This window comes from Megascapheus bottae, unplaced genomic scaffold, assembly GCF_031878675.1.
Source record: "Megascapheus bottae isolate mThoBot1 unplaced genomic scaffold, mThoBot2.hap1 HAP1_SCAFFOLD_144, whole genome shotgun sequence".
NCBI classification, from domain to species: domain Eukaryota; kingdom Metazoa; phylum Chordata; class Mammalia; order Rodentia; family Geomyidae; genus Megascapheus; species Megascapheus bottae.
The window spans coordinates 84,029-96,616 of NW_028327647.1; positions in this window are offsets into that span (position 1 = coordinate 84,029).

Consider the following 12,588-nt stretch of genomic DNA (forward strand, 5'->3'; position numbering starts at 1 on the left):
AAAGGACCTCCAGGATATTGAAACAAAAGCCATATAATGAATGATTGTTGTCCTTAATGTACTATGTTGTCTCTCATCTCCTTTGCTGTCCCTTGGTTATCCCATATTGGTATAGTATCTCACTTTGTTATCTGATATATTGAATTTATTTGTATTGGGATATTTGAAATTTCATAGGGAAGGGGGGAAAACCAAGATGGGTGGGGGGTGTGGGGTTGGAGGGAAATGGGTACCAAGACATGTGAAAGGGTATCAATGTATGTGAATTTATGCACCTTCTACCTGGCAAATATCATGTAACCCTTTTACTAATTATAATAAAAAATGAAAAAAAAAAGAAAGTTGTAGTGTGTGGGAAGGATGATGGGGTCAAATACATTTCTTCTTAGAAATTTACCTCATCTGGTTGCCCTGGATTTTCCTGGCCATCTTCTTAGAGAAAGGCCTGTTATACTGGATTTGTGGCTTGGCAAAGATCTAGCATGTACATCTTCGAGTAAGACATCCACAACTTCCCTGCCTGAGACTCGAGGTTCCTGACCTTTGGCAACAGCACAGCAACATCTTTCTTCCTCCTGAGCCACAGGCCAAGTGAGCTGGCTTGAGCTGGTTGTTGGTTACAGTGGCTTGGTTACCAGGGTTCCATATTCTGTTCCATTGTGAGGGAGGCAGGGTCACCTTTCAGGGCCCAATGACCAAAGATCCTTGCTCACAGAAGACCTCACCAAAGACATAGTGGAGGCTGAATCTCTCCTCCAATCTCACAATATACATGTGGATGTAGTAAACAGCACACCTTATTTGTCCATTCCCAATGTCTTCCACTAGGCCCAACTACCAGTCTGGTCTCAGGCTCAAGGAGACTTTCTTAGGTAAGATCCAAACTTAAGGATCAATATTGCCCTCATGCTTTACAAAACATTGGCTTCACAGTGCCTTCTCTGCCTGCATTTTGCCCCTTGTCGAATTTTTTTTTTGTTTTTGCTACTGTTGGGACTTGACCTCAGAGTATGAACATTGTTCTTGGGCTTTCCTTAGGCTTTAGCTGTCCCACCGAGCCACAGCACCACTTGCAGCGTTTTCTATGTATGTGGTAATGAGGAATCAAACCTGAGTCTTTTTGCGTGGTAGCCAAGGACTCTACCACTAGGTCAAACACACAGGGCATCTTGCACATATTTTTGACGTCAATCTACTAGGATATTATTAGGTTTCTGTATCCTAATCAATTTTTTCCTGATGATTAGCTTTGCTGTCATGTGTAAAAAATGCAAGAGGGAAAAACACAGAAGAATTAGTGAAATTTAAAAAAAAGCATTACACACATAGATAAGTGTTCATTCTTTGTAGGAGAAAGGATATTTTGATATGATGATGATGACTTCATAATTACTATGTCAGGGTTGAGAGTTTGGCATACTGGTAGAGTGCTTGCCTAGCATCCATGAAGATCTGGGTTTGATTGCTCAGTATCACAGAGATAGAAAATCTAGATGTGGCACTGTGGCTCAAGTGGCAGAGGGCTAGACTTGAGAAAACCCGAGGACAGTGCTCAGGCCCTGAATTCCAGCCCCAAGACTGGCAGAAAGATAAAAGAAAATGAAAATGCTTTTTACGAGGTAATTCACTCACAGCATTGGCTTCTGAAATCTTCGCTTTTGCATCTTGTGAAATACCCCTTTCCCTCAACGTAGACAAGAAAAACAGATCCATCCCATGGTCCACTGTGCAGCCCCAGGTTGGGCTAAGAGCTGGTCGTGCAGCAACACATAAGTTTTATTCTAATACTTTCCAAACTTTGTACTCAAATATGCTACCTACTTACCAACTTAGGTCAGTTATCCTTATGCTATACCTTTTCTTCATTACTACAATATTCTTACACTCCTACGTTAATCCTCTTGTACCTCCCCTGACCTCTCTCATTCTTTTTTCCTATCTCTGGACCTCTGCTCATCTTTCAACCCTTATACTGCACGGATCTACACTTGATGGCTGTTGAGCAATATTGTATATGTAGGTGGTTAATTATTCTCTAGGCTCAGAGGGACTTAAAGACAATAGAGACTGGATTGAGAGGCTTATTGTTTTGGGTATAAATCGCTTATCAGTGGTTGTATTAGACTGGTCTGTAAGTGCACAAAAAGAAAGAGTGATAATACCAATCAAAACTTGTGAACATCTAGTGTCTGCCAGCTACAGAGGTCTAGGTCGGTTATGTCTGAAAAACTGTAGTCGTATTTAGTAGTAATCTTGCTCGCATTTTCCAATGGGCAGAACAAGAAACTCAAGAAAAATGTCAAATCAAGAAACAACATCCCCCACCCAATGTAAACAGACAATGGAACAGTCACTGGCACACCTAGAGGAGAGTCTTCCAAGTGCTACACAAATGCAATTGATAAACATCATTAATGGAAAATGTGAAAATATAAAGAAAGAGATAATGGAGGAAGCCATAGCTGAACAAGAGGAAAGCAAAAACAAGGTGATAATGAAAGAGAAGAAGCCATAAAGGAGGCCATAACAAAGGTTTTTCAAAGAAAGATGGTTGAATTCATAGAATTCACAAGTAAAAACGTGACCAAACTCCAGCAAATGTCCAAAGAAAATAAAGCTACTGAGCTAACCACTCAAAAGGAAATCAAGGAGATAAAGAAATCCATACATGATCTAAAACAAGAGATGCAAGGCATCAAAAGTGAGCAATTAGAAGCAAGGGAGATGAAAAATAAAGTAGATAGCTTTGATAGCAGGTTAGACAATGCAGAGGAGAGAATTTCTGGGGCTGAAGATAATTTAGGTATTATAGAGAAAGAACAGAAAATGAGTCAATCCAAATCTAGGAAATATGACAGATCGCTTCAGGAGGTCCAAGATACAAGTAGGAAGCCTAATTTAAGGCTAGTTGGTATTGAGGAGGGCGTGGATAAAGAGGTCAATGGTATTGGAAATACACTTCAGGGAATCATCTCAGAAAATTTCCCAAATATCCAGAAGGGCAGGCCCATCCAGATACAAAAAGCTTTTAGAACCCCAAACAGACCTGACCAGAAAAGAACATCCCACCGCCACATTGTGATCCGAACTGGATGAATAGAAACGAAAGGAAAGATCCTAAAGGCATCCAGGGAAAAGGGATCAGTAGCCTATAAAGGCAAACCAATCAGAATAACCCCAGATTTCTCAGCAGAGACCATGCAAGCACGAAGTGACTGGAAGCATATATGTCATGCCCTTAAATCAAATAACTACCAACCAAGAATACTGTAGCCAGCTAAGCTCTCATTCATAACTGAGGGAACAATAAAAACATTCCATTCCAGGGAAAAGCTGCAACAATATGTCGAAACAAAACCAACACTACAGAGAATTCTCAAAGATGCTCTATACATAGAAAACCAAAATAAATGCAATATAATGAAAGAAATGGCACCTAAACAGCATACCATCTAAGGACCACAAGAACTGTCAAGACACAGGCCCTACTAAAAGCTTTTAAAAATGGTAGGAACTAATAAATATCTCTCAATCCTAACTCTCAATATCAATGGACTTAACTCTCCAATTAAACGGCATAGGCTGTCTAGTTGGATCAAAAAGCAAGAGCCATCGTTCTGCTGTCTTCAAGAGACACATCTTACCCAAAAACAATCATCTTTTGAAAGTGAGAGGTTGGAATAAACTCTATCAAGCTAACTGCCCCCATAAACAGGCTGGAGTTGCCATCCTCATATCAGATACAATAGATTTCAAACTAAAATTAGTAAGAAAAGACAAAGAAGGTTACTACATACTACTAAAGGGATCTTTCCTCCAGCAAGACATAACGATCCTAAATATTTACACACCCAATCCCGGAGCTCCAAACTTCATCAAGCAAACTTTACTTACACTGAAACCATACATAGATCGAAATACAGTGATTGTTGGTGAGTTTAACACACCACTCTCACCTATGGACAGATCAACAAGGCAAAACTCAACAGAGAAACCTTAGAACTGAACAACTATATAGACCAACTAGATCTAACAGACATCTGCAGAATATTCCACCCAGTAACAACACAATATACGTTTTTCTCAGCAGCACATGGAACATTTTCCAAAATAGACCACATCTTAGGCCATAAAACAAACCTGGACAGATTCAAAACACTGAAATTATTCCATGCACACTCTCAGACCATAAAGGCATCAAATTGGAACTGAACACACATCTCCACCAACGAAAACCCTGTAACTCATGGAGACTGAACAACACATTGTGGAATCAAAAACAATGGGTAATCGAAGAGATCAGAACAGATATCCAACTGTTTATGAAATTTAACACTAAGGAGCACACAAATATCAACTCCTTAGGGACACAACAAAGGCAGTACTCAGAGGAAAATTTATAGTGCTGAGTGCCTACAACAGCAAGTTGGAAAAATGGCAAACCAACTAGTTAATGTCTCACTTTAACCTCCTGGAAAAAGAGCAACAAACCAACCCTAAACCCATTAGGAGAAAGCAAATTATTAAAATCAAAGCAGAATTAAATGATTTGGAATAAAAAAACCTATAGAAAGAATCAACAAAACAAGGAGTTGGTTCTTTGAAAGAATTAACAAAATTGACAAGCCCTTAGCAAATCTTACCAAAAAAACAAGAGAGCATATCGAAATAAACAAAATCGCAGATGAAAATGGTAATATCACGACAGAAATTACCAAGATCCAGAATATCATGAGGGAATACTTCTCAAACCTTTACGCCAACAAATTTGAGAATCTAGAAGAAATGGATGAATTCCTAGACAATATTAACATACCCACACTGAACCAAGAAGAGCTAACCCAACTCAACAGGCCTATTTCAAGCTCTGAAATAGAAATGGAAATTAGACAAATTCCACTTAAAAAGAGCCCAGGGCCAGATGGATTCACAGCTGAATTCTATAAGGTCTTCAAAGCAGAGCGCACACCAATACTCCTCAAGCTCTTCAACGAAATTGAAAATGAAGGTTGTTTACCAAACTCATTCTGTGAAGCCAGTATATCCCTCATCCCCAAACCAGAGAGAGATTCATCAAAGAAAGAGAACTATAGACCCATTTCTTTGATGAACATCGATGCAAAACTTCTCAACAAAATACTGGCCAACCGTCTACAACAACTCATCAAAAAATTATACGCTATGATCAAACTGGATTCATCACAGGGAGGCAAAGCTGGTTCAACATACACAAATCAATTAATATAATTCAACACATCAACAGGAGCAAGGACAAAAATCACATGATTGTCTCAATAGATGCGGAAAAGGCATTTGACAAGATCCAAAACCCCTTTATGTTAAAAGATGTGGAGAAACTAGGACTCCATGGAACATTTCTCAATGTAATGAAGGCTGTGTATGAGAAACCCACTGCTAGTATTATACTTAATGGTGAAAACCTAAAGCCATTCCCTCTAAAATCAGGAAGGAGACAAGGATGCCCATTCTCTCCACTCCTTTCTAACATAGTACTAAATTTCCTAGGCAGTGTAATAAGGCAAGAAGCAAGCATAAAGGGGATCCAAGTAGGGGAAGAGGAAATAAAACTATCCCTCTTTGCAGATGACATGATTCTGTATTTAAAGAATCCTATAGACTCTACTCCCAAGCTCCTTGAGCTGATTCAAAGCTTTGGAAGGGTAGTAGGCCATAAAATCAACCCTCACAAATCAACTGCCTTCCTTTACGCCAATAGTGACAGGAATGAGGCAATAATCAGGAAGGAATCTCCTTTCACAATAGCCTCAAAGAAAATAAAGTACCTAGGAATTAGCTTAACTAAGAATGTAAAGGACCGTTTAGATGAAAACTTTAAAACCCTAAAAAAGGAAATTAAAGCAGAACTAAGGAAATGGAAAAAGGTCCCATGCTCCTGGATTGGAAGAATCAACATTGTGAAAATGACAATCTTGCCAAGGGCTATCTACAAATTCAATGCAATACCCATCAACATCCCAATGTCATTCTTTAAAGAAATAGAAGAGTCAATTCAAAATTTCATACGGAATAATAAAAGACCCCGTAAGCAAAAACACTTCTTAGCAGAAAGAACAGCGCTGGAGGAATTTCAATTCCAAACTTTAGACTCTATTACAGAGCTATAATTCTCAAAACAGCTTGGTACTGGCACAAGAACAGGCCTGAAGTCCAATGGAATAGAACTGCGGACCCAGATATTAAACCACAGACCTATGGCCACCTAATCGTTGACAAGGGAGCCAAAAAAATAGAATGGAAGAAAGATAGCCTCTTCAACAAGTTGTGCTGGCAGAACTGGTTAAGCACCAGCAGAAAACTAAAGTTGGATCCTTCTTTGTCACCTTGCATTAGAATTAACTCCAAATGGATCAAAGACCTGGAGGTAAAAGCTGACACACTGAAAAGTTTACAGGAAGGAATAGGAGATACACTAGGCCTCCTTGGCACAGGTCGAAACTTGCTTGATGAGGACCAAGAATCACAACAAATCAGAGAAAGGCTGGATAAGTGGGACTGCATTACATTGCAGAGCTTTTATATGGCAACGGATATAGCTAGTGAACTAATCAGGAAGCCTACAGAGTGGGAGAAGATCTTCACCAACCAAACAACGGAAAAGGCCTCATATCTAAAATATATCAACAACTCAAAAAATTGAATCACTCCAAAACTAACCTCCAAAGTAACACCCATCCCATTAAAAAATGGGCCAAAGATTTAAAGAGAGTCTTCTCTGAAGAAGAAACAAAAATGGCCTATAGACACGTGAAGAAATGCTCCACATCTCTGGTCATAAAAGAATTGCATATCAAAAGAACTCTAAGATTCCACCTCACTCCAGTTAGAATGGCCAGGATCAGGAAAACGAATGACAACAGATGCTGGAGGGGATGTGGCCAGGAGGGATCACTACTACACTGTTGGTGGGAGTGCAAACTCGTTCAACCACTATGGAAAGCAGTGTGGCAGTGCCTCAAAAGGCTAAACATAGAACTCCCCTATGAACCAGCAATTCCACTACTTGGCATTTACCCAACAATCCAGAAACAAGGGCATACTAAACCCACTAGCACAACAATGTTCATTGCAGCGCTATTCACCATAGCAAAGATATGGAACCAACCCAGATGTCCCTCAGTTGATGAGTGGATCAACAAGTTGTGGTATTTGCACACAATGGAATTCTATGCTGCTGTCAGAAAGAATGACATCTCCCCATTTGTTTGGAAATGGAAAGACTTAGAACAAATCGTATTAAGTGAAGTAAGCCAGACTCAAAGGAACTTAGGCTCAGTGGTTTCCCTCATTCGTCATAATCAGTAGAAACCTTGGGCTCTACTAGCAGAGATTTGCAATAGAGCAAAAGGCCATATATAAGACCATATAATGCGAAGCTGATTGAAAGGACCTCCAGGATATTGAAACAAAAGCCATATAATGAATGATTGTTGTCCTTAATGTGCTATGTTGTCTCTCATCTCCTTTGCTGTCCCTTGGTTATCCCATATTGGTATAGTATCTCACTTTGTTATCTGATATATTGAATTTATTTGTATTGGGATATTTGAAATTTCATAGGGAAGGGGGGAAAACCAAGATGGGTGGGGGGTGTGGGGTTGGAGGGAAATGGGTACCAAGACATGTGAAAGGGTATCAATGTATGTGAATTAATGCACCTTCTACCTGGCAAATATCATGTAACCCTTTTACTAATTATAATAAAAAATGAAAAAAAAAGAAAGTTGTAGTGTGTGGGAAGGATGATGGGGTCAAATACATTTCTTCTTAGAAATTTACCTCATCTGGTTGCCCTGGATTTTCCCGGCCATCTTCTTAGAGAAAGGCCTGTTATACTGGATTTGTGGCTTGGCAAAGATCTAGCATGTACATCTTCGAGTAAGACATCCACAACTTCCCTGCCTGAGACTCGAGGTTCCTGACCTTTGGCAACAGCACAGCAACATCTTTCTTCCTCCTGAGCCACAGGCCAAGTGAGCTGGCTTGAGCTGGTTGTTAGTTACAGTGGCTTGGTTACCAAGGTTCCATATTCTGTTCCATTGTGAGGGAGGCAGGGTCACCTTTCAGGGCCCAATGACCAAAGATCCTTGCTCACAGAAGACCTCACCAAAGACATAGTGGAGGCTGAATCTCTCCTCCAATCTCACAATATACATGTGGATGTAGTAAACAGCACACCTTATTTGTCCATTCCCAATGTCTTCCACTAGGCCCAACTACCAGTCTGGTCTCAGGCTCAAGGAGACTTTCTTAGGTAAGATCCAAACGTAAGGGTCAATATTGCCCTCATGCTTTACAAAACATTGGCTTCACAGTGCCTTCTCTGCCTGCATTTTGCCCCTTGTCGAATTTTTTTTTGTTTTTGCTAGTGTTGGGACTTGACCTCAGAGTATGAACATTGTTCTTGGGCTTTCCTTAGGCTTTAGCTGTCCCACCGAGCCACAGCACCACTTGCAGCGTTTTCTATGTATGTGGTAATGAGGAATCAAACCTGAGTCTTTTTGCGTGGTAGCCAAGGACTCTACCACTAGGTCAAACACACAGGGCATCTTGCACATATTTTTGACGTCAATCTACTAGGATATTATTAGGTTTCTGTATCCTAATCAATTTTTTCCTGATGATTAGCTTTGCTGTCATGTGTAAAAAATGAAAGAGGGAAAAACACAGAAGAATTAGTGAAATTTAAAAAAAAGCATTACACACATAGATAAGTGTTCATTCTTTGTAGGAGAAAGGATATTTTGATATGATGATGATGACTTCATAATTACTATGTCAGGGTTGAGAGTTTGGCATACTGGTAGAGTGCTTGCCTAGCATCCATGAAGATCTGGGTTTGATTGCTCAGTATCACAGAGATAGAAAATCTAGATGTGGCACTGTGGCTCAAGTGGCAGAGGGCTAGACTTGAGAAAACCCGAGGACAGTGCTCAGGCCCTGAATTCCAGCCCCAAGACTGGCAGAAAGACAAAAGAAAAAGAAAATGCTTTTTACGAGGTAATTCACTCACAGCATTGGCTTCTGAAATCTTCGCTTTTGCATCTTGTGAAATACCCCTTTCCCTCAACGTAGACAAGAAAAACAGATCCATCCCATGGTCCACTGTGCAGCCCCAGGTTGGGCTAAGAGCTGGTCGTGCAGCAACACATAAGTTTTATTCTAATACTTTCCAAACTTTGTACTCAAATATGCTACCTACTTACCAACTTAGGTCAGTTATCCTTATGCTATACCTTTTCTTCATTACTACAATATTCTTACACTCCTACGTTAATCCTCTTGTACCTCCCCTGACCTCTCTCATTCTTTTTTCCTATCTCTGGACCTCTGCTCATCTTTCAACCCTTATACTGCACGGATCTACACTTGATGGCTGTTGAGCAATATTGTATATGTAGGTGTTTAATTATTCTCTAGGCTCAGAGGGACTTAAAGAAAATAGAGACTGGATTGAGAGGCTTATTGTTTTGTGTATAAATCGCTTATCAGTGGTTGTATTAGACTGGTCTGTAAGTGCACAAAAAGAAAGAGTGATAATACCAATCAAAACTTGTGAACATCTAGTGTCTGCCAGCTACAGAGGTCTAGGTCGGTTATGTCTGAAAAACTGTAGTCGTATTTAGTAGTAATCTTGCTCGCATTTTCCAATGGGCAGAATAAGAAACTCAAGAAAAATGTCAAATCAAGAAACAACATCCCCCACCCAATGTAAACAGACAATGGAACAGTCACTGGCACACCTAGAGGAGAGTCTTCCAAGTGCTACACAAATGCAATTGATAAACATCATTAATGGAAAATGTGAAAATATAAAGAAAGAGATAATGGAGGAAGCCATAGCTGAACAAGAGGAAAGCAAAAACAAGGTGATAATGAAAGAGAAGAAGCCATAAAGGAGGCCAAAACAAAGGTTTTTCAAAGAAAGATGGATGAATTCATAGAATCCACAAATAAAAACGTGACCAAACTCCAGCAAATGTCCAAAGAAAATAAAGCTATTGAGCTAACCACTGAAAAGGAAATCAAGGAGATAAAGAAATCCATACATGATCTAAAACAAGAGATGCAAGGCATCAAAATGAGCAATTAAAAGCAAGGGAGATGAAAAATAAAGTAGATAGCTTTGATAGCAGGTTAGACAATTCAGAGGAGAGAATTTCCGGGGCTGAAGATAATTTAGTTATTATAGAGAAAGAACAGAAAATGAGTCAATCCAAATCTAGGAAATATGAGAGAGCGCTTCAGGAGGTCCAAGATACAATTAGGAAGCCTAATTAAGGCTTTTTGGTATTGAGGAGGGCGTGGAGAAAGAGGTCAATGGTATTGGAAATATACTTCAGGGAATCATCTCAGAGAATTTCCCAAATATCCAGAAGGGCAGGCCCATCCAGATACGAGAAGCTTTTAGAACCCCAAACAGAATTGACCAGAAAAAAACATCCCACCGCCACATTGTGATCCGAACTGGATCAATAGAAACGAAAGAAAAGATCCTAAAGGCAACCAGGGAAAAGGGATCAGTAACCTGTAAAGGCAAACCAATCAGAATAACCCCAGATTTCTCAGCAGAGACCATGCAAGCACGAAGTGACTGGAAACATATATGTCATGCCCTTAAATCAAACCAAGAATACTGTAGCCAGCTAAGCTCTCATTCATAACTGAGGGAACAATAAAAACATTCCATTCCAGGGAAAAGCTGCAACAATATGTCGAAACAAAACCATCACTACAGAGAATTCTCAACGATGCTCTATACATAGAAAACCAAAATAAATGCAATATAGGGAAAGAAATGGCACCTAAACAGCATACCATCTAAGGACCACAAGAACTGTCAAGACACAGGCCCTACTAAAAGCTTTTAAAAATGGTAGGAACTAATAAATATCTCTCAATCCTAACTCTCAATATCAATGGACTTAACTCTCCAATTAAAGGGCATAGGCTGTCTAGTTGGATCAAAAAGCAAGAGCCATCGTTCTGCTGTCTTCAAGAGACACATCTTACCCAAAAACAATCATCTTTTGAAAGTGAGAGGTTGGAATAAACTCTATCAAGCTAACTGCCCCCATAAACAGGCTGGAGTTGCCATCCTCATATCAGATACAATAGACTTCAAACTAAAATTAGTAAGAAAAGACAAAGAAGCTGACTACATACTACTAAAGGGATCTTTCCTCCAGGAAGACATAACGATCCTAAATATTTACACACCCTTTTGAAGATTCTCAAAAGATTGAAGATTCTGCCAGTGTAAGTTAGATTCCGTCATTGATATTAAATAATGCAATGAGTAGGGATTTATATTTGAAATATCACTGTTGACAAAATCTAACACACATTTGCTTATTATTTGCTTTTGATTTCCCAAGAAGTTCAGTACAAGCTAACATGTGTGGCATATATCGACTGGGAGAAATGATTCAAAATATGTGACTCATTTGAACAGAAGTCAGTGAAAAGATACAGAAGCAGGATACCCATATTGTGATAATTTGTATCTTTTGCATATTTTGTGTTTGTTATTAATTCCATTTGTAGTGTACATTTCTAGGTAAAAACTTTTAAAATGTTTCCAAACAATTTGTTATTTCAACAGCAGAAAAAGACATTTATATGCCTGATAAAATTCACAGAATCCAAATTTTTCCATATTATTTTTTGTTTTTTGTTTTTTTTTGGTGGGTCATAGATATTGAACTCAGCCTGGGCACTATCCCTGAGGTCTTCAGCTCCAGGCTACCACCTTACCCTGGAGTCAAGCCCCACTTCCCATTTTCTAAAGGTAAATTGGAGATAAGAGTCTCACGTCTTTTTGTGCCAGGATGGCTTTAAACCTTGATCCTCAGATCTCAGCCTCCTGAGTAGCTAGGATTATAGAAGTGAGCCACCACCCCATCATGCTCAGCTTTCTGGTTTTTTTTTAATCAAGCCCTTTGGCTGGAACTCGGTCTGAGCACTGTCCTTCAGCTTTCCTCAAGCCTAGAGATCTTCTACTTGAGCCACAGCACTACTTCTGTTTTTTTCTGTGTATGTGGTACTGCAGAATTGAACCTTCGTCTTCATACAAGCACTCTACAACTATGCCAAACTCCCAGCCCCTCCACATTAGTTTTTATGATAGATCTTTCCATGCATCTAGGATGGCTAGAAATCCTTCTTGAGTTTCCCAAGATCAGGGAGTATAGGTGTGTCCCATACTGTGTGGCTACATAACCATTGTTTAGGGTACAGTTGTCTCTTCATTCTACCCATCTAGAGCAATTTTCATCTTCCATGTATAATCATCAAACATTCAGCTCCTGTTCCTCTCTACTCCATTCTCTGGAACCATCGTGCTTTTTGGCTCTAAGGGTTTGTTGATCCTTGGAAGCTCTGGAAGGGAAAACATACCCTAGCTCTTCCTTTATGACTGCTGTATTTTTAGTTTACTGTAATCAAGATTCATCTGTAAAATATAGTAAAATGTTCTTCCTTTTCAATGCATTGTTTTGCATATTTCTATCTTTTGATTATTATTAATAGTTGTGAATGGATTCTCCA